Source organism: Pteropus medius, unplaced genomic scaffold, assembly GCF_902729225.1.
Source record: "Pteropus medius unplaced genomic scaffold, Ma_sr-lr_union100, whole genome shotgun sequence".
NCBI classification, from domain to species: domain Eukaryota; kingdom Metazoa; phylum Chordata; class Mammalia; order Chiroptera; family Pteropodidae; genus Pteropus; species Pteropus medius.
In genome coordinates this window covers 10829936-10855015 of record NW_024349796.1, presented here as the reverse complement: position 1 = coordinate 10855015, position 25080 = coordinate 10829936, and positions in this window count along the sequence as shown.

Sequence of the window (25080 nt, the reverse complement as noted above, 5' to 3'; positions counted from 1 at the left end):
CCAGGTGGACACTGTCTCTGTAGTGGGTTGTGTCTTAGGTGAAGAATCCTGAGCTTATATAAAATGAAATGACGTCCCACATGTAGGTGTTTTCTACCTTTTTCCTCCATAAATCCAAAGACATTATAACAAAGAAGAGTTCCATAAAACCAGTTTTTGGTGAATGTGAAGAACTGATGTGAGATTTATAGTTGTTTTATAAGTGATTTGACTGAGCCTTAATACTTTTACTATATCTTTAGAAAAATGTATTTTTTCTTAGCTTAATGCTCTTGAATCAGTACTTTTACATAACTGATAATATTCTTCCAAGGTAATTAAAATCAATTACCTTCTTTGTGTTATACCTTAAGATTGAACCCTGCTTTATAAACTTTTTTTGCCTTGTTTTTGTTTTGTTTTTGTTTGTTTTAGCTTTACCTTCATCATACCTTTTTTTTTTTTTTCTTAAGTTTATTGGGATAACATTGGTTAATGCAATTATATAATTTTCAGGTATGCATTATAATTTGACATCTGTATATTCTATTGTGTGTTTACTACCCAAAGTCCAGTTTCCTTCAGCTACCATATATTTGATCCCCTTTACCCACTTCACCCTCCCCAGACCCCCTATATTTAACCCCCTTTATCCCGTCTTCCTCCCTCCTCCTCCCCTACCCCTTACCCTCTGGTTTGCCTTGTTTTGAAGAGTTTGACATACTTCTATGAATTAGTTCATCTTTTAAATCATAAGCAATAATGATGTGGAATAAACCGAGATCTTGTATTGACAGGATAATATCTTTATGATCTTCATGAAGATTTTCATAGGGTTTTATTAGAAAAGTAGTGTTTGGGGGAAGAAAAATTTAAGAATAACAGTAAAAAAATTAATTTCAGAAATATCTATCTAAGATATTTTGTTTTATAAATTAAAATTCTTGCTTTATGGTACAAAGCATGCAGTTATGAGAACTAATAAAATATTCTGACAAAATACAGCAATAGCCTCCATATCAACATACAAAATTAAAACTCTCCATATAACAAATTGAAATGTCTGAAATTAGAATTTTGGATTTCTCAGATGCTACTGTAATTTGTTTTCTTTTTGTAAATGCAAACCATCTCTACATGATACAAACTTGGGAGTGATCCAACCAAGCAAAGAAAGGAAATTCATGTTTAAGAGCCATTTTAGTTTTCATTCATCATTGTCTTATGGCACATTTAACGTGACTTTATTCTTTTCTAATTTCATTTAATTAACAATATTTACAAGAATAGGATTTCAAGATCCAGGAGTACAGGAAAAAACTCTGTAGCCAAAGTAGATTTATCATAATCTCCATCCTAAAATCCATCAAGTGGACCTATATGACATAACTCTATTAGCTCAGAGCCTTTTCTAGCAAGAATCAAAATTAATTTACAATGTAATAGCCAGTTGAGATCTTGTCAATAGTAGTATTAATTATATGCAGAAGTCTCAATTCAACAGCTGAGTACAGAGGTGAAATAATTTTCATACACATTTTATAAGATAATGCATAAAATATATATATTATAGGCAAATAGATCTAAAAGAATTTTAAGTAAACAAACAAACCATATACACTGGAAAATGCTGAGCTCTTAGGCCGCTTACTCTAAGAGAAGCCAGATGCATGCACGTCATGAGTGTCTGATGATAAAATTATGCTACAACCAATTTCAATACCGCAAGTTTGTAATGATATCCCTGAATATTTGACATTAAAAAAATTCAGAGAGAGAAGTATAAACTAAGTTTATCGCACAGCATATGCGATGAATGTTTTTTATAAATAACACCGCGGGCAATCCTCACAATCACCCCTTCCTATATTTCACCGTAGAAAAGAGGAAATTGACACACTGAATGGAGTGATTAAAAACATGAGTGTTGGAACTGGATTACCAGGTTCAAGGTCAGCCTCCACCACCTATTAGCAGTGACAGCTCGTTGAGGGTAACATCTCTTTCTGTTTTCTCATCTGTAGTTGGAGATGAGATAATTAAACCCATAGAAATTTCTGGGAGGTTTTAATTTTTTAAAAAATGTGTATAGTGCTAAGAAGATAGCCTTTCACACCAAAAGCGTTTACTAATTATTACTATTTGTTTTTATTGTACTACTGCTATTTTTTTTTTTTTTTTACGGTCATTCTGTGTTATTCTATGAGAGATGAGGCACATTTAAGACAATTTAACTACTATTTTGTAAAACAGGATATAAACTAAGGTTTATATTTTTGAAGTTAGATTATTTTTCCCCCACAAATCTCAATGTTCACAACATGTTCCACGTGCTGCCCCAGCACTGGGCCTCCGTCTCTCTGTGTCTCCCTCCCCCTATCTCTCTCTGTCTCTCTGTCTCTGTCTGTCTCTCTCTCTCAAGCAATTTTAGGTTAAGTAAAATTGAGAGAAAGGTATAGAGATCCCCATACATCCCTTTCCCCACAAATACGAACCCCCCCCAACACACACATATTATCCACTTCCCCACCAGGCAGTCTAGTTGTTACACTTGACAAACCTACATTAACACACTGTTATCACCTAGCGTTCATGGTTTACATCAGCGCTCCCTCTTGGTGTGTATGGTCCATGGATGTGGAGACATGTGTCATGGTATGTCTCCATCCTTATCGTGTCATACAGAGTCATTTCACTGACCAAAGCACTAAGCATCCCCTGTGCTCTGCTTATTCATCCCTTATCCCAGCCCCATAGCCTTGGCAAGCACAGATCTTTTTATTGTCTCCATAGTTTTGCCTTTTCCGGAATGTCACATAGATGAAATCATAAAGCATAGTTTGCCCTTTTGGGGACAAGAAATGTCACAATGATGTTTCTTCTTAAGTAAGGTTTTGAGTATGTTTTCCATGCAGTTAGAGATCATTATTCCAAACATTATATTTTTTAAAAAAATGTATGTTGTATATATAATGAGCTATTTTTAAAATAAAAATTAATCGGCTAGACTAGACTTAGCAATGTTTTTTGTTAAGTAGTAGAAAAACATCATTATCAGCACCATAGGTAACCTGTATAGCAGTGGTGACAGAAATACAGCAATGGAGTCAAGTAATAGTACATATTTATTCTGTTGTTTAAGAAAATTTTACTTATGCATAACATAAATAAACACATGCTAGCAAATTTATTTAAATTATATTTTCTATTAGATGCAGAATCTCTCTTTGTTCATGCTAGAGTTTCTTCTGTAATGCTTCACCTCGCTGTTGGCCAGGTGACAGCTGGGCTGCAGAAGATGAGTGGCTATGCCCAGTGCATAGTTGTCCTCTTACTTGCATGGGGAAATTAATTTAGATGTTTGAAAGTGACTGTTAACCTATTTTGAAAAGTGCTATTTTAATAAAAGCTCTGAAAAATATCCACAGGAAGGTTTAAAAATAGAACGATAATTCTTATACTTTCTCTCCTTTGAGTCCTTCTCATTATTACTGTAAATACCAGCATAAAAATAATTATGAATCTCACCATGGTATCAGGGCTAAACCTTGTAATGAGTATGAAATAACTAAGCCATATAATTATCTGTTCAAAAGTATAATTAAGCTAGTTTAAGAATTTTCTTTTCCATTCTCTCTCTCTCTCTTTTTTTTTTTTTTTTTTTTTTTTACAAATCAATGTTTAATTGAATAGTAGTCCTTGTTATTATTTAAAAACAAAAACAATTTTAACATAATATTTGGGCCACATGAAATCAACATATTTTCCTTTATTAAAAATGACAAATGCTCTTGCAAGTTTTCACTTTCACTTAAATATTATAAGTAAAAGTTTCTGTTTCATAGATTTTGAAATATTGATGTTATACATACACCTTTTTTCCACAGAACTGATTATAAAACAAATTCTCAATTTGAAGACTTAAGATATTGATATCTTTAAAGACCATATACAATATATTTAAATGAAAAAACAAATTACTGCTAAGAGTAGACATAGTATTTTTCTCTTAAATAGTATAAAATATCGCAATTATTAGTACAATAAAATTTCCATATAGTATTAGTATCAGAACTATAATTTCTCCAATTTGGTAGGGTGCATCATTTTGTTTTATTTTCCCATCAAGTCCTCAAAGCTTCCACTTCCTTCAGTTTTTTCAGGCAGAATCCATTATTAGCAATCCACAAAGTGATGGCAGTTTGCCCCAGCAAATAAATGTCTTTATTTATTTTCCAAATAGGAACTCCTTATGGAGTAACTTCTATGTTATGATTAGGCAAGTTTTAGGTTTTCCCTTTAACCTGTTATTGTTTCTATTTCACAGAGATTTGGACATTTTTATTTAACATGCCTTACATATTTGACATTCGAAATCAGATTTGATGGACTCCGTAGACAGTTCTTAATCACTTCACTAAACTAACTTCACAAGCAACCACTACCTTGAAGCAAGCTAAATATTATCTCAGCAATCGTGCTCAAAAGCTTCGATCCACCCTAGATTCTGCCTATAAGGCTAGTGGTCTCTTAGGCAAACTCGTCTGTAATGTTCTAAAGTCTCTTCCTTCCTTCATTTTGCCTACAGTGAGAAATAGAAATATATGAGATTGCTGGAATATATACTTTTGATCAGGCATACATTAGAATTATAACTTTATAGAAAGAATCATTGACTGGAATGTAAGCTGCTTATCTTATAGACCTGTCTTTGATCTCAGTGCCGTAATTTTGCACATGGTGGTTATTTTTAAGACTCCCAATGATCTCTTTCTGCTTCTGTGAATCAGTATTCATGGAAGTGGTTTCATCTAGGATGTATCGTTATGTTTCTAAAATGACTAGCTTTAAATCAGGGCAGACACAAGAGATCAGTTGTTCTCCAGAATAAGAAAAACAGGAATTACACACTCCAGAGTGTTCATCTGTCTGTTAAGATATGCCACTCATTGCTGAAATGATGGAGACTCACACCATTGTGCTGCTGGGGGAGTCAAATAATAAGGGTAACAATAAAACAACATTTAATCACCAGCTACCTCCCATGGATCAGGCATCATGCCAACTATCCCTTACATGCATTATCTTTAAACTGCGCAATAATCCTTTAGTGTAACATTATTATCCCTACTTTATAAAAGAAAAACAGAAGCTTAGAGAGATTGATTTTTCTTAAGAAATAGTAAATTGTATATTCGGAATTGCAGCCCCAGGTCATTTGTTTCTGTCATCCACAAATTGTGCTAGAAATGTGATGATAACGAATATCAGAGAGAAAGAGTTTTAGCCCTAATATATAATGTGGCATAAAACTATTCAGTGATCCACATATTAGTGAAGGACAATACTAGGTTAGGTTAAGGTGCCATAGACTGCCAAATCTGTTCTACGTTAGGGGAAAGAATCTCCAGATCCACTTTTTACACTCTTGCTTGGTCTGTGCTCTGCATTTAACTATCCATGTCCCCTGTCTCTTGGTGTTCTTTTTGTATTTTTCCATGACCATTCTAGTGGTTATATCGAGGCCAATGCACTGCTATCTTACCCCTTTGAATTGCCAGCTCAGATTTAGTTTCTAAGGCTCATCCATGAATCACATTTCAAAACAACAACAACAAAAAAATGGTTAACCACCCATGGAGGTATCCTAGTCCATGCAACCTGACTGATCTTAGTTTGGATTTATCACGGGTAACCCAGTTCTGCTCCTCCCACTCTAAACCTACCTCCACCCAAACCAAGTATCTAGTACGTATTATTAGCTCATGTTTCCTCATTAAAGGTTTCCAATCACGAACCAGGTTCTGCCAATTTTACATTCTTTATATTTATCGAATCCATTATCCTTCTCTTCTCCATGATATGCCACTGAAGCACAAGATTTATTTTCCTCAGTAAAAAGGCATTAGAGAGGTAAATTTTGGTAAGTCCCACTGTGAGCAATAAATATAAGGGGCGAAAAGATCATAGGATTTCCCAGCACAGGCCTAAATGAAGATTAGAAATTATAGTCCAGGGATAAGAGCGGGAAGAACCTCGCAAACTCCTATAACCTTTGCAGCTTTCCCATGTGTGTTTCTTTCTCTAGTCCTTGTCTGTAATCTAGATCTGATTTATAGGACGGACTTGTATTAGGGATTCTGCTAGCTAAGGGAGGGGGCCTCTATGTATGTAACAGAACAGCGTGGTTCAAAGTCAGGAGCTCTTTTCATTTCTGTCTGCTCTCTAGTTAAAATATTTCATGGGAAGCTTGCATTGTTAAAGTTCTTACCTCTTATGTGCTTACCTGATGCCTTGCATAGTGTCTTTTGCGCTAGTGATGTGAAGTCTGGGCAAAGTGAGTTTCATTTTATGCAGATTGGAATTACAAAAAAAACAAAAAAAAAATTTAAACTATGGAACAGTAAGTAATGATAAAACTTTATCTGCAATTTATTTGATTACCTTTCTATATTCCGAGGCACTTTCGAGAAAGTATCGGTCCTCCTGCTGAAAATGGGCTAAAACTCAATACATTTGTTACAGAATTCAGAAGTGAAAATACCATGGAGAAGGTGGAACAGCTGAGATTCTACATTGTATGATTAATTGGGGGATGAAGTCTGAAAAATATTACAGATAAAGCTGAATAAAAAGAACCATGCTAAATTTTCATAAATTGAAACATGCAGCTTTAAGTTTTTAAAACTGTCATGACTAGGAAGCTAATATATAAATTAGTCTTGAATTACTTGGGAATATAAGTGTGTGAGTTCTTTATAAATATATCCCTCACATTAATGGAAATATTTTGCATTATACGATTATTTTGATATATTTTAAAATAACTTAGTTCATGAAATATCTTATTTGACATGCATTCCAAAGTGAAAGTGGTATTCAGATTCTCAACAGCAATTCTTCAAGTAGGCATGTAATTTTGCTTGCTGTTACCTCTCCTTTTTACTTTACTTTTCCTTTTTTTTTCTGTCTCTTTTTCTTCTTTTCAAATGATTTTTTTGTTTGTTTTTTATATTACCACAGATCTTTAAACAAACCCTTCTAATATTCCTGCAACAACCATCCTGAAGATTTAGCCCACTCTAAATTGTTGATTGTAATTACCAAAAAGAGACAAGAGTATTGTGCTGAAATAGGGATATTTCTGTGAGTCACTAGAGATCTTTCAGAGTACATTAGGACTTTATCTCAAGTAAATGATTCCCGAAATATAATTTACCCATTGACTTACAGATTTCTAAATTTACGAAAAACATTGTTGGACTGTCTTTGTTGCTTCTAACCACATATTCTAACTACTATCTACTTTTAACGCTTTTGAATACTAGATTCCAATCTAGTGTTGTATCATAAAAAAAGGGCCTCATGGCTCATAGATGATTGATTACTCAAAGTCATCATATAACATTTTTCCAGTACATAATTAACTTTAAAGTAGAAATCTACCTACACATACACTGCCCATTCTTCTTGTCTATGTTCTTAAAATAATAGTTTTACATAAAATAAGATAAAAATATACTTTAATCCAGGATTTTTTTCTCTATTCTAATTTAGCTATTCCTTTACATACGATGCATTTTTCCTCTTATCCCCAAAGAATGATCCCCTTTTTTCATATTTTGCTTTTTAACCTGTGAAAACTATTTCTGGAAATAGTGTTTTAGATTAGTCCCAGTATGTACTTTTGCATTAACCTTCCTTATTTATGCTTCATGTTTTATTTATTTTTCTAATTAGAAACTCAGCCAGGTTCAAATGCTGAACACAGCAAGCAGGCTGAAGGGAACTACATTTTGTTTCTGGAGTCTTAGGTGCGTAATGAATGCCCCTTGTAGAAATGCGCAACATGAGCTAATTTTTATAAAACTGGAACGAGTCTCTCATATAATTTTTATAATACTGTAAAACCTAATGTTATGTTAAATTATTGTTTTATATTCAACAAGGACATTAGAAAACACAGCGGCAAAAGGTACAGTCTTTTCAATGTTCTTTGCATTTCATTCTACAATGGGTACACTTTAATTTTCTCAATTTATTCTCAGCTAATTACAAGCATTTAAACTATGCCAATAAACAATATCACCCATATCCATCCAGTAAAAAAAAATCTTTCAAAATCGATTCAAGTTACATGCTATCAACTTCAATTAGTAGTTATGACTGACATGTTAGTTATATTTAGTATGTTAATTAATCTCAATGAGTTATCCTAAAATTAGACTATCAACTTATATTAAACAATCCTAAAGTTCTCTCACTAAATAATACACAATTGTTACTTATTCTGAAAGTTACTTGTGCTAGCTATGTTCATTTTTGTAGAAATAGAAATTTTTATGTCTTTTTTTAAATAAACCTTTAATTTTAATATAATACGCCTGCAAAGGAGTTTAGAAATTTTAGGCTATTTTGAAGTGTCTCTTAGTTTTTGGCTTGTGCAATTACGAAAATGCAGTAAATTACAAGTGCTAAATTTAAAACATTAAGAACTTAGATGAGCAACAAATCAAGAAAAAATTACAAATATATTTTGCAAATATGTCTTTTTTTTACCAAATATATATTTAACAAAGGACTCATTTATAGTAATTACATAAATAACTTCCTCAAATCTGTGAGGAAAACATTTCTGGCTTTAGATAAAAAGATTGGATTTTTTTTGGTTTAGTAGCTATTTAAGTCTTTGCCCATTTTTTTCATTGAATTGTCTTTTTCTTACATATCTGAAGATGCTATTTATGCAAATACTACATATGAATCCTTATCAAATATATGCTTTGTAAATATCTTGCCTGAATCTGTTGCTTGCCTTTCCATGCTCTTAATAGTCTTTTCAATGTTGTATGCATTTAAAATTTGCCAGAGGTTTATTTGTTAAATAATGATTCCATGAACTGTAAAACTTAGAGGTATTTCAAAACAGCCATTTTATTTACAATTTATTTATTTAAAATTTTATTAAAAATAACTGTAGTGCAAATAAAATAACCCTTAGAAATTACTAAGAGCACAATATTTGAAAATCTCACCAATCTACTCATTATTATGCCAATATTTAATTTATTTTCCTGTATTCTGATTGTTATATCCTTTCAAGCAATATTTTCTTGATTAGAGAGAAGGTAGTTCTTATCGGTTTGCACATTTCCCTGGCATGTTTTTTTTTTTTTCTTTTTTGACTGAGCACATTAAGAAGGACTACATGTGTTAAAGAGTTCGTTTTTTTATGACACACACGAGGAAGGAAAAGAGTCTGTTGGCAAAGGCAGCAAGATATCATTGCTTAAGCACACAATCCCTCAGAGAGCCATTCAATTAAGTGCATTGTAAGTTAAACCTGTTTTGGTTGCTTGCTTTTTTTCCAGTCAATATCATGGTTAGTCCTTCACATAAAACATATGGAGAAATGTATTTCAGCCTTGAATTTAATTTTCCAAATGGAAATCCTAAGCATCATACCTATCTCCATATAATAACATCATTAATCATATTTCTGAAACATCCTTATTGTAAAGTCTTCAGAGGATGTGGAAATTATTCAAAAATTACTGCTTGAGTCTTAATTTTACCTTAAACTAATCCACATGTATGAGTGCTGGAGGTGTGTCAGTTTACACAATGTAATTAGTCCTTCTGCATAATTGGATATTCTTGATACTCATGCCAGTAATCTAACTCAGCGATGTAGTACCCAACAGCAATAATAATAATCTGTGACTTAAAATTAAAAAAAAAAAAAACAGAACTTTGTAATTAGAAACCTGAGAATACATTTTAATTCTATCACTCAAATTTTACATTATTTTTTAAATGTCACTTCACTTTGTTTTCTTCTTTTCGTATCATTTAATCATCACATTGATAAGCAGTGTAGCAGCCTAAACTGGCTCTTGTTTCATTATTCTAACTACAAACACTGAAAACAAAATTTTGTTTAATTATATCACATGTGTATTTCACTGTTGATCAAATATATGTTACCCTTATCTAAATATCAGACATCTAACAATGATATCTTTTCACTCCTTAGCAGACTCAGGGTTAGAGACTCCCTAGTATTGTTTCCAGAACACAAAATCACTTGCAAAAAGTGTTTAAGGTGTTAATAGAAAGTTATGAATATATATTAAAAAAAAAGTTCTTTGACTCTCACATTTCCTCACCATCACAACTATATTTTTAATGATATTATTTTTTTTTACGATTAAGCAAATAACAAACATGCCCATACACAATTAAAGTATTTAAAGGTAATTGTATTGTATGAAAATTTATCTAATTTGGTGATAATCTAATTGACAAAATGGTTTTGTATTATTTTGAAGTATAATATCCGTGGAGTATCTTTAAGAATGCTCCCTTATCTTGTTTTTTTTTTTTTAATCTTATCTAAAAGATTGCTTTCAGCTTTATTGGAGTATAATGGACATATAATGTATTTCACATATTTTTAAATGTAAAAATTGATAACTCTAAGCATACATGCATACACACACACACACACCGCCCCCTGCAAAACCATCACCAAAGTCAAGGACATGATTGTGTCTATAATGGCTTTCATATCTAATTGCCATTCTCCTGACATACCCCTTTTCCTTCTCCCCAGATAATACCCAAATTGATTTTCATTATTATACAGTCATTTACATTTGTCATAATTTTATATAAATAAAATCAAACATTATATATTCATTTTGTTTGGTTTCTTTCACTCAGTATAACTGCTAGTCATCTAAATAATTTGATTATGATATGCTTTGTGTAGTCTGATGTTTCTTACACTACAGATTTTCTTTTTAAATTTGATGAGATTTTTAAATCTGTAAATTTAGACTTTTACTCAAATTTGAAAAATATTTAGCAATCAGTATAGTCAAATATTTTTTTTCCTCCCTGCTTAGTCTCTCCTCTTATTTTGGGATACTCAATATACATATATGTGCCACTAGATATTATTCCGCTACACACAGATATTCTCCAATCTTTTTTCTCCCTGTTATTTTGAATAGTTTTTATTGATATATATTCAAGCTTGCTGATTTTATCCTCTGAAATATCTAATCTAACAATCTTATCTAGTGAATTTTCATTTCAGACATTATAGTTTTCTCCTCTAGAAATATGATTTGAGTTTTTATTGTATTTTCAGTGTCTCTACTAATTATGTTCAATCTTTCTTCTATCTTCTTGAATATATGGAACACAGACTTAGCAACTAGGTTAATGTCCCTGTCTACTAATTTTATTATCTATTCCATTTTGGATCTGTTTCAATTGATTGATATCCTTTTCTTTGTTTTCCTGCTTCTTTCCATGTCTATAATTTTACGGGGTACCAGAGATTGTGAAATTTAGCTGTTTAGTGCTAGATATCTTTACAACCTTATAAATATTGTTAAGCGTTTTTTTTTGTGTGTTGCAGTTAAACTAATCTAAAACAGATTGATCTTTTCAAGGCTTGCTTTAAGCTTTTTAGTGTGGCACTGTAGCAGCCTTTCGTTGAAAGCTAATTTGACCCCATTCTAAGTTAGTAACCTTATGATTACTCTACTGGGTGCCCAGTAAATCTTGAGGTTTTCCACTTTGGCTTGTGGGACTATGATCTATTCCTTTCTCTGAGTGTGCTCCAGAGACTGTCCCATTGGCTCCCTTTGTGTGATTCTTTCCCTAGCTTCTGGTGATTTCCTCTTGCCTGCTATCCTCAGCACTCAGTTGAAGACAGGAAGGGGTGGTCTGAGGTTCTTCAGAGCCCAGGCCCCCTGTTCTTCCTTGCACCTTTCTCCAGTATTCTTGCAAACTCCTGCTTCCTGGGCCTCATGAGACTCCCATCTCCACCTTCTTAATGCAGGAAGACCACAGAGTTCCATCTGGATTTTCTTTCTCTGCACTGCAGCCTGGCCACTTATGTCAGTAGTAACCTGGGGCAACTGGAAGTCTTACTTCATTCATGACCTCTCTTGAGGGATCCTTGTTCTGTTTCCTGATGTCCAAAGTCTGAAAACTGTTCTTTCACATGTTTTTCTTTAGCTTTTTTTAGTCACTTCAAGTGAGACAATAAATCCAGTTCCTGTTGTATCTATCATCCTGGCTTCAAGATGTTCCTGATTCATTTTTAAATCATATTTTTTAAATTATGCATTGAGAAACATTTTTTTTAGAAAAAGATATCAATGACCATGGTTCATATTTCTATATCTTTTAATATCCTTTTGAACTGTAAAAAAATCCTTTTTCAATATAATTTTAAGAGAATTTGTGTGTACTGACTTATGAAGGAAATTTGGAAAAAAAATTTGATTGGAAGATACATTTTAGAAAAGGAAAAATGACATGTATCATCTTGGCTACTTCAGAGGGGGTGTTAGTCTTGACTTTTTTAAGCAAAAGTGAATGAAAACTATTGAGCCAACTGTCAAACCTTTTTATCTTTTTATTTTTAATTTGATTTTCACACCACTCTAGAATAATGAGCAAAGAACCTATTAAGTGTTCCTTGCATTTTACAATCTATCTATATCATTTAATAACATTTTTAGCATGTAGAACTCTATATGATAGTGGTACAAGTATTAGGAAGCAAGATTATTTGACACTGGAGATACCGAAACCTCACTATAGGAGATTTTCACATGTATATTCTATGTTTATAAGTTGCAATAAAATGTTTAAGCCTTTGGAGAACTACAGTACAATTATAAACCATCAAAAGAATGTATATAGAGTTGTACATTTTCTCTGCACAGCAAACGGAAACCAAGGCACTCAAATCTAGGCACTTTGACCTTCAGCTACAATAAAAAGTACTAAGACAAAAATGCGAATGAATGAAGACACTATGTCTGTTCTTTTATAGGAGAGTCCAGTCTCCTTTCATTGTACAGAATGGCTCAGTTTATCAGCTTTAATACATACATGATTTTATTCAGTTATAAAATTACAGTAATATCAAAATAAAATCTAATGTGAGAAAACTACTTTCATACATTTTTAACACTATGTTAGATACAAGGTTATTTTACTACTTGCTGAACTCTTACAGAAATGTATAAAAATGCAATGCCCATTGAGTTTTTATAATCTTTTAAGCAGATACACATATACACGTCTAAGGAGCCAATATGTTGATTAAAATAATTACATAGAAATATCAATTATGGTGATTTATAGAATGAGTAATGATACATTATTAACATTTATGTCCGGTGGAATCTATATGGAATAGCAAATTTTAATACTTGAAATGAAACATATATAACTGCTATTTAATAGCTGATATGTTTCTATTCTTCCTAATAGAATAATAAAAATAATTGAAGATTCTTCTTTCTCTGTAGCCTGCATAATCATTTAGATACTATTTAGCATGCTTTCCATTTTAAAAGGCTTAAAAATATAGGAGGATTTAATAGAAAATTAATGAACTCTAAAAATTAGTGTTAATTTTACTAGCAGATTTTCCAATTAGGTGTGCAAGAATCCTTTATTAGCAGTTCTGAATCTCTATGGCCAAGCACATGTGATGGTTAGTGAATTTGCTGTTAGATTGCTAATCTAAACATTATATTTGATTGTATCATTATATTATCTTACAACTATACACAGCCCTCTTTCTCTAAAAGCCAGAATGAAGTGATGTGGCAAACATTTTAAAGTAGATCATTCATTTATGTAGTGTCAGCTCTAAGTAAAATTATACAGCAGTCTAAGTTTTGTTTCAGAATATTCACTCTTTGTTTTTATGACCTTCTCTCCTTTTATCCAACTAGCTTTTTCTGTCTGAAGTTCAGTTTTTCTTCTCCTATTTCATCTCTGTCAGAAATGGATTTCATGAATTCTGAGAAAATAATGTTAACCCTGCACACATCTTTGGGTGCAATAAGTAAGAATAAGTAAATAAGAATAGGTTAAAGGAAGAAATACAGAGGAAAAAAGAGAAGAAAAACATTTCTTATTTAGAGGAATTTTTTTCAAGCCAAATGGAATGGCACTTTTATTAAGAAATCTTAAAATATCAAAAAATTAGCAGAGGAGTTTGTGTTTGTGATATCATGCAAGCTCTAATCTAGTTGGTTTAGCCAAGAGTTCCCATTCCTTTATCTTGTATTTTTTAAAAAAAATTCAATAAATATTTTTGAACATATGCCATATGCACAAGCCAGCAGAAAACAAAAAGTATATAGAAAATGTATCATTGGGAAGGCTTTTATTATAAGTTTCAAAGTTAGTTAATTTTCATGATATTCTTGGGTTGACAATTTCTTATAGGTCTTATCTTCATTGTTTTTATTAAAGCATATTACCAAAAACATTGTTATTGGTGCACTACTTTTAATATTGTTTAAAAAATTATCATTAACAATAAAAGATATTTATATCAAAATAATAAATGATATTACTCCTAAGGCTTTTATTGGAATGCCTTACAAACTTTACAAACATTCTACTAAAATCACATCCAAGTAAAAAAGATAATTTAATTAGCATCACACACACACACATACACACATTTTTTTTTAATTATACGAATGTTACCTCTTATTATTTCCAGAAATTTGGGATGCTGCATCTTTGGCCTTTTCAACCAAACTACAGATGATAATTTTGATATTAAAAACAAAATAAATAAGCTATGTAAGTTAAAATTTCTTTAAAATGTAAATATGTTAGTCCACATTTTAATCCTTGTGTAGAATTTTAGCAAACTTCTCTTTTCATCAAATATTTTTTTGCAGTGAAACCCTGTTATTTTCTTATATATTTAAGCAGAAATTAAGACCAGTATCAAATACCGTGCTTATAAAAAGAAAATATTATTTTTATCATAGAAAGATACAACATTATCCAATTAAAGCCACTAATATTTAAAAAGAGTAATATTTCATGCCCAAGTGGTGTTAATTTCAGGCATATAAGTTTAGTTCAGTATTCAAGCATCAATTAATTAATTTGCTAAAACAACAAACTAAAAAACATACACTCATCCCATTGATGGAAAAAAAGCATTTGGCAATATTTAACATATTTTCATAATAAAAATTCTAAACAGACAAGACGATGAACTTACTCAGCCTGTGCACAAAAATATTTACCTCTGAAGCTGTTCATGCTTATTATTATATATAATATTTTCTCGTCAGTTGGTAAGATGTCTGTAAGTTCTTCGGCACATTTTTGAATCAGGTTGTTTGTTTCCTTGTTATTGAGTTTTAAGTGTTCTTTGTATATATTTGATACAGAGTAAAGGGATCAGGGAAATAATTAAACTTCCCCTGACTTGACATAGAATAATTGTTCACAAGCTATTCTGACATTGACACAATCAGTGCTTTACACATTAAAAGATTACAGAGTTTTAAGTTCTTGGGCACCTCAACTGATGGAGAAATGGATTCTAAAATTTTAAAAAGCATGTCTGATGCACCTAAGTGGTACGCACGTTTATTCATTATAATGCCTTCATGTCCTGAGTAATATTAGTTTTAAATTTTGCAGTTCACATTTAACGTATATCTGTAAAGTTTATTTGTAGCTAGTAAAAAATATAGTGACTTACACTGGGGAAGCACTTTTTTGTTATCCTTTACGAGATAATCTCTAGAAGAGTTTTTTAAAACCCATATGTTCTTATTAGAAATACTACAATCCTTTCCATGGCTTGCCTGTGTCTAGGAATATTGAAGTAGTTTGTAAGAGGAAATCAAGCAAGATGATCTCATAGAGAGACAAACACAGGGCCCTAATAATAAGCAAAATGAAGAGATCAAGGCAAAGAAATGGCTATTGTGTCAACAGATAGCAGAGCTTCAATCATGGGGCCACTCTGCTGTAGGATTAAATTTTCCAGATGTGAGAATCCTTAGGCTCCTTATCAATTATATACTCAGTGGCAGAAAAGAGGACAGATATCGAATAAAACCACACATTACGACTTCAGGATCAAAAGAAAAGGTATTAAATGCAAACTTAGATTACTAGCAACATTTATTTGCACAGCGGAAATACCAGCCCTAACAATGCATCCTGGGATCTGACTGATTCCAAGTCCAGAGGCTTGGCAGCATTGAATCTATGTGACAAGAACACCATAAGGTCACATACTGGTATGGCAGTGACTCCTTGCAAAACTGCTGAGAGAACAAACTAAAGCCAGAAATACGAATTTTCTTTCTAAATCTGGCTTCCGTCATTTCATCAAACTACTTATGTGTAACTAATTCACGTCTGTGAGCTTATTCCCCTGCCGTGCTCATTAGGAATATCAGATCATCTCAGTGGATGGAGCTGGGGAACATATCTATGTGCATTTATATGTTTTATGTATATAGATATATATGTGTACACACAACTCACAAATACATGCATAAACCTAAACATATCAATATGTCCAATATTAATTCAATACCACCATGTTCATTCTACTAAGTTTAGTTGCCCATGTTTATAATTCTATTCTTCGATAGTGAGAAACCAGGCTTCTATTGTCTAACATATTTAATTCTTTTTTATCAGTAACTTTTTCACTCTAAGCATTTCATTGTATTATAAATGGTACCACGTTAAAAAATTCTAGTTGTTTCTAGTATGCAAAAACATGATAGGTTTTGTATATTGACTTTAGATCACCCTCTGTGTGTGTATGTATTTTGAAATAGACTTTATTTTTTAGAACAGTTTTAGGTTCACAGAAAAAATTGAGGAAAAAGTACACAGAGCTCCCATATACCTCCTGCCACTACACACACAGCCTCCTTCACTTTCAACGTCCCACATCAATTACAATGGATAAACCTACATCGATGCAGCATTGTTACTCAAAGTCCATAACTTACATGAGAGTCTACTCTTGGTGGTGTACACTTTGTGTGTTTGGACAAATTTGTAATGTCACGGGCTTACCATTTTAGTATCATATAGAATTAGTTTCACGGCTCTAAAAATCTGTGTTCTGCCTATTCATACTTCCCCTCCACCGTACCCTCTGGCATCACTGATTTCTTTACTGTCTCCATAGATTTTCCTTGTCCAAATGTCACAGAGTTGGAATCATACAATATATATAACTTTATGGATTGTCTTTTTTCACTTAGTAAGATGCAACTAAGTTTCCTTCATTTTTTTTTCTTTTTTTATGGCTTCATAGCTCATTTCTTAACACCGAACGATATTCCGTTGCGTGGATTACTAAAGTTTATCTATTCACCTAGTGAAAGATATTTTAATTGCTTCTAGATTTGGCAATTATGATTAAGGCTACTATAAATATCCATTTACAGGTCTCTGTGTGAACATACTCTTCAGTTCATACTAGATAGTGTGTTTGCTGAGTCAGAGGGTAAGAGCACATTTAATTGCCTTCCGAAGTTGCTATGCCATTTTATATTCCCTTCAGCAATGAATGAGAGTTCCTGTTGCTCCACATCCTCACCAGAATTTTCCTGTCGGTGTCTTGAGTATTCTCTCCTCTAATAAGTGTGCAGTGACATCTGATTGTTGTTACAACTTGTAATCCCCTAATAACATAAGAGTTGAGCGTCTTTTCATATGCTTATTTGTCATCTGTATATCTTCTTTGTTGAGGTGTCTGTTCATATCTTTTGGTCACTTATTAGTCAGGTCGTTATTCTTATTGCTGAGTTTTAAGAATTGTTTGTATATTTTTGGGTAATAGTTCTTTATCAAATATGTGTTCTGCAAATATTTTATCCCAATGTCTAGCTTGTCTTCTTGTTCTCTCTGTGTGTTTTAATAGAGAATCAGTAGAGATTACAGGGAGTGAAGTTACCGATATTTCATAATGATAGCCATGATGAAATGATGAAAAAAGTTATCATTCCGATTAAATTATGTCTGCCATTTAAGAGTCGAAGGGCGATTATTTCTTGGTAGTTTTCAATGAAAGAGGATGAGAGTGAGAAAAAAGGATTTAAAGCTTTATTAAGTGGGTAGATAAGTGAAAGTGACATGGAAAATAGGAGAGGGAGTATATATTTCTACTTGTTTCCTGACCTAAACCATGACCAAACTAATTTGTTAGTTGAGAAACTTAAACATTCAGCATGATGTTATAATCTGAATAAATGTGAGCTTTTTCCTCTTGTTAAACACTCAAATATATGTCTGGGTTAAGTTCTGATTTTCATCCTCTGAATGGACATTAATAGAAGGTTATCAGCAAACTTAACTAGTCTCACTTCATACACTCTTTAAGACTCCCTGATTACTTGAATGCAGTTCTGTAACGAGTTATCTCTTTGAGTTGAAATGATAATTAATGCATGCCCTAGTAATATCAGAGTGTATAAAGAATTTTGCCTAAAGCCTCTCCTCCCTTTGGTAACATCTCAAGGTCACCACACAGTCATTGGTATTGAGACATTTAACTCTCAGAAACCGTTTGATGCCTCCAAATCACATTCATGTTTCAATCAGGCCAGGTTGGACCATCAGAGGTTCATATGTAGGGCATGTGAATTCCTGTTCTGACAGCTGAATTTCTATTGATACCTGTCACTGCTGTATCAGGTATACTTCACTGTTTTCAACTTGGTAGAGGACCTGCCAACAGCTCTCTCTATGTGGGATCCAACTCACAGTGTAAGTTCTCTGGGGTTCAATTATCTATACATTTCTATGCACCAGTAATCTCCTGGATTCTCAAATATTAAATATACCTGCCTTACATGTTCTGAATATTGAGTTCTATCAGTTGCTGATTGAATTGGCCATTTGGCTCTATATTTATATCTGTTAGACGTTTAATGGCTATTATGTTAAAAGGATCTCAATTGCCTTCTTCGCTATCTCATGTTAAAATCAGTCTCTGGAAACAGGGCACATTTATCTATGTGCTGTGACCTATTAAATTGTTATTACCTCAGTTTTGGTGTTCAGATCTACTATATACTCATTCATGCTAATTAATTTTCTGGTATTAATAATGAAATCCCAAGGTTTCTGATGGCCTGCCATCCCTTGGACTATACACTGTCCAAGCACTGGCTAAGAGGGCATCTCTAATTTTGCTTCCCTCTCTCAGTCCTGAAGTCTAAATCAAATCAAGTCTGAATTGATTGGTTCGGCGAATCAAGGTTATCTTCTATTAGTGTGTTTGTCTTACCTAGATCTGTAGCCTCTGCTTTATCCTGAGGATGGAGTAACTCACCTTGACAGCATTTAGTTCTGCTGGCAAAAGTTTTGTTCCATTTTTAGCAAATTTTATGGCTTTTCTTTGTGGTAAAATCTATGGGTTTTCATGTTGTAAAAAAAAAAAAAAAAAAGTTGTATCTGACCTCATTCAGCCATGTCTAATTGGCTTCTATCCCCCTTGCCTCTAAACTGTTATCAACGACCTTCTTTCTAGCTTCTGGATGATCCTCAAGTGTGTATATCTGTTTATTTTCCAGATATTTGGACATCTATTTTTCTTTGTCTACATGTCCAGACACTTACCTTTTTCTTTTTTACAATAGACACTTCCAAATTTACTTTATATGCTAGAGTGTTTCACAGAGCACCTCTATGCGGCCTCTAATATGTCATTGGACTTTCTTAACATTGTTATTTAATTTCACTGAGAAACATGAAATATAATGGACATCATCAACGGCCATAATTTGTAATGGGAGAAAAATGGGTGAAATTTCAGTGTTGGGCATAGTAGCTTTGAAGTTATTTTCATTAGTGTTCCAATGAGGCTCTTTCTGAAGCTTTTTTACTAGTGTATCAAATAATACTCTATTCACCAGCAGTAGAAGGGAAATAGATAAGGGAGAAGTAGGTAGTATTAGAGGTATGGCTTTAAGAAATTAGGCAGCGCTATTCAGAATCTTGGTCCAGTTTGACTTAACGGTTTATTCTAATAGCAGCAGAGGAGGAAAAACATGGAGACTATAAAGAGTAGTATTTTCCCCCTTTTTTTCTTTTTTCTGCTATGGAAAGAGACCTACTAAAGACAAATTTCTGGTGCCACCTTTTGTTTTTCCTTTCACCGATTACACAGAGGAGGAATGAAGCGTCTGGTCGATGTGACTCAACTGGGTAGACATAGTATATTAACAGTTTATAAGTACAGAGGGGTAGAAAAGCATCAGTGCATCCTCTTCCTGCATCTTTCAGTGCTCCAGTTTAGCCAAATGGGACCTAGAGGCATTCAGTTGCTTGGGTCGAACAGAATAAGCTCTCAGTCTCAGTTATTCCTGTGAGGTCTCATGTTCAGAGATACTAGATAAAGTGGAGGCTGAATAGATTGTTTTTCTTCTCTCTTTGACTCATTCCAGTATGAAATGATTTTCCTGAGTAGGTGTTTTGGCTGTCCTGACACAAATTTTCTCATAGGACTTGTCACTCAACATCTAGAGGGGATGTGCAATGGAGTGAGTCAAAAGAAGGTAGGAAACATGAGAGAGCCAATCTGGCTCTTTAGTTGAACCCTATACTTTTAGTAGTATTATCAGCAAGGAATTGCTTCCATTTAAATTATAGTAATCTAAGAAGTTATCGAAAGATTTTTAAACTTTATAGTCATGCGTTGACATTGGTGCATTACTAAATCAGTTGTTACTAGGGTCTACTACAGTTCTTAGACACCACAAAGAGAATGTGCTGTCACCCATAGCTTAGCATGCTGCACCTCTCCTACATGCATGCACCTGAAGTTTCTAAAATCATGGAAAATGGCATCTTGATTTTGGTGCACAACCAATGTTACTGCTTTGAATCGATCATGTAAATATAATTTGATTGTTTTCAATTTCACTTGTTTTATATTGTCTAAGTATGTAGTAATGATGATTTTCAAGAACAATAACTTATCTTATGAACTTTAGAATAATGAAATAGTCTTGTGTGGAGATATTTAGTCATAAGATCACCTGTGACATATATCCCTATTGTGAGGGATTTATTTTTGTTCAGTGCATGCACATTGGCATGTATTTGATGTGTGTATGTATGTGTGTATGTGTATGTGTGTGTTGCACACACACTGAAAATTGCAGTAACAATAGATATAATGGCTGTGGCACCTAAATGGGTCATAATCAATAACCTTCCAAAATACAGACCTCAATCATATCTCCAGGCAGAATGGCTCAGTTATCTACTTTTTCTTCTTGGAAATTATAAACCATATATTCATTTACAATAGGATGAATTTCAGTTCATAGCTTATAATGTATGTGTGAGCCTGTATGTGTGTGTGTATGTGTGTAGTCCCTATCTGCACTGTTATTCATATGTAGAATATATGAAGGCAGGTATAAGGGAATGTTTTGTAAAGTTTATTCTGATAAATTTCATTCAGTCCTTAGGTTATCGGAGAGGCAAAATCTGAGTTATCACTTCAATGTCTTCTTTTTCTGGAGACTCACCTATCTTTCAGCTCTAACTTTACTAAGATTCAGCTTATAATGTCTGTGATCTAGTTGTACATTACTATTCCCTTTATGTTTTCCTAGCAGCAACATTGATTTGCATTCAATGCAGTTTATATTCAAAATAGCATAATTTTATATTCTTAATGCTAAGGGGTTCAAAAACCAAACAGTGTATTCTTGCCTCATCCCAACATTAATCTAGCATGATATTAGAGGATTATTGCCATGAAGATCCTGTGGTAGGGAAGGCATCGCAATTTCTCTCTCTCTCTCTTTTTTTTTTTAAATGTAGAAATAAAAACTATTTACATATTATTAAAGAATAAAATATATAACAAATACAAAAAAAGCTATTAAGACAACTTCTCTATGTTTATTAAGGACACATATTTATTATTTCTGGATCTTTTTTTTGTTTGTTTTTTAAAAGCACTCATTTTTGAAAACGATGATACTCAGTATTCAAGGAATATTTTCATGGAGGTGATTATCATGAGGCTGATATAAAGTCTGTTGGTGGGTTTGTCTTATCCACACTTTAAGCAATGAGAAATGGTTGAAGACTTTCTTAATAACACATGAGCTTATTCCCACAGCAATGCTTTTCCCAACCTGCCTCTCTACCATGGTACTCTGGATAAGTTCTGATTGGAATAATTAAATTCAACCTGCATATCTGACCTCTCACAGTCTTTGGCCCTTTTTGCAATCTTCTGTTATATCCTGTTTTGAACTGACGACTTGCTGTGCCCCATGGAACTGAGGCTGCATAATGGCACAGGAAATTATTCACCCCACTTCCCTTACAGTTGTGGAAGCGTTAACTGTCTCTCACTTCATTTTTCATTTCATGGTGACATTTGTGAAACAGACTTACATTTCCTTGTTTCTGGTCTGCTAGGAAAAATAAATTCCATGGAAATCTGTACCCATTCAATTTCTTTTAAAAGACGTACTTATCCAACTGAAAGTTAAAAGATAGATTTTCTTTAAAAATATGCAACTTTAAGGATGTTAAGCAGCATGTGAAAAATCAATATTGATTAAAATAAATCTAGATTTATTAACCTCAAATAGCAGCCTGCCTCTCATGGTCAGGATGCTCATCATTAAGCTGCCTGGTCCAAAGTGGTATCTGTAATGTGTACTTAGTAAATAATGTACGTCATGTGTCTGAATGCAAACTCAGGAAGGTCGTATAGTTCATCTTTGAGGCATATGCCTATATTTTTCCTAGATCAATCTCAGTGGTTTTGGTACCAGCTTTTCTTCAGATCAATTTGAAGAGAATGCAGTATTTTTATTCACATTGTTTACTGTGGCCCCAACCCCCAACTCTTCCCTCATTTTCTGGCCCCAGATACTCCCTAATTCCCACTCTACCCAGATCTAAAGTAATATGGACACGTGATAATAGAGAGTAATAATACAAACTCTGCCTTTCCCTCTCACACAGGTAGACTGTAGTTTATATCCTGTTCTAAAAGGAAAAAAATGTATTACTTTTAAGTTTATTACTCCATATCAGCCATATAAAAAATATGAAGTTCTAATGGGTTTAGGAGAAAGGGAACATTATTAAAGAAACATATGGACTACAACAATAGCTTATATTTCACCATAAAATACACAGAATATGATATTAAAATTAGTATTTTGAAGTAAATAATATATATTTTAAAGAACTGCATATATACAATTTACATAGACTTAAATTTATTTTCTAAATACAATTCATTCAGTGAATTCATGTGTTTAGATATACATATCATATTAAATCAATAATACAGAGGAAAATATAATATTCTTTGAAAATACATATTGTCATAATTTATCTCATATTAGTCAAACCAATTAGTCAATAATTATCAAGAATAAAAACTGTAGATTTTTGTACTTTGAAATTTGAAAATGTTATACAAAATATTTTTTTCCAAATGAAGATATATCTGTGTTATCCTAGATAATAATTTAATTGCATACACGTGTGTGCTTCCTCTCTCCACTCCATTTTAGTGGGTGAAAGCATATATATACATATATGTATATATGTATGTGTACATATATATTTTTTTCTTTCAAATTTTGGCCTCTTTGGAAATCTCAAGCCTTTTCTGCCTCACTTAGAGGAAAATATAACATTTGTCAGGCAAAAAATGGTGTCATTAGGAGGGAGTGATGTCACCATACTAGTAAAAGAGAATGGAATTAAAGCAGCCACAGTGTATATATATATTTTTCCTTCTTTTCCCCCCACCCCCCAGCAATATGTTTAATGAAATAAGCTGAGTCTGTAGGCATTACCTAGTCGAGAGGCATCGCTGCCTTAGTAAAACCAAGTGATGACCAGAATATGATCCAAAGAAGAAACGAATTATAGGCTTTCACTCACACTCATATCTAAAGGGTACAAGTATACCATCACGAGTCACAGCCAACCCTTTGCAGTTGACCAGAACAGATCATTATAATGTGTTTCTTGAATACCTGGAAGGAATATCTTTCAAAAATCATCCACCAGTGATAATGGTCATGCAGATCCCTCATAAAAGATTCAATAACCTAACATATAAATAACAGAGTCTATTAATCTAACATTAATTAGCAATATAATCTATTCTCTCTTGCACATATAAGTGACAGCATCTCTGCTGCCATGATGTTAGGATCCCTTTTATTTGAAAAAAAAAAAAAAAATTTACATTTTCTGGCCTGAGATAATGACTTCCCATTACAATATTAGAGCCTTAATATATGTAATAACATATGTGTATCAATTAAGAGCAGTGACCACAGAGTCAAGTGGAACTCACATCTAAATTCCAGGTCCACCACACATTTAGATACTCAGAGCCTCGATTTTCTTCCTTACACAATTTAGAAGGCAGTGTCTACCTTACAATATTGTAACAAGATAATATATCTAAAATACTTGATATTGTAAATATGTAGACATGTAGTAGATGCTTAATAAAATCTATATATTTTATTTTAATTAATAAATGAATGTGATAAATTATGGAAGCACATAATTATAGTATTTATTAATACCACATACTGTAGATTATGTATTTTATCTCACGTCTCTGCCAGAAAAACCTTGAAAGATAGGTTTAATTCATTTCCCTTTATATTTTACACACATATATGACTTACTTAATATCACCCTGTCAATTAGTGGCAGAGCTGAAGTAATTTTGCTTCTTAAATGAGGGATTCTGAGGGTACTCCAACAGGAAGCAACATGACAGGAAGGACTGTGAAATAATATTTGAAGCCATATTAAGTCATATGGTTTAATGCTGTTTTTTCTTAGAGTCTCATTTTCCTCCCATAACACTCAAATTCTGTATTTTACTGCAACGAGACATTGCTTTTTCATGTTGACAGGTTTGGGGCATCTCTGGTTTCAGGAAAGCTTGTCTTTACCTTATCCCCCTGTAGTGCTCTTCTCTTGGTTCTGGTTCTCCCTGCTAGAGCTGGTATATATTTTAAAAAATCATTCTAAGAAAAAAAAAATTGGACTGCTTATTATGATGTCAGACAGTTAATGCCACTTTCTGCAAACTTGTTTCTGATTTAAAGGATAAAATATCACCAATATAAGTTATTATTATGACTCGTAGATGGTCGTAAAAAAAATAAAAAGTAGTGATTCTAGAACAGAATCCATACTTGTGACATAATGAGAAATCCTTAAGTAAAGGGAATTAAGACC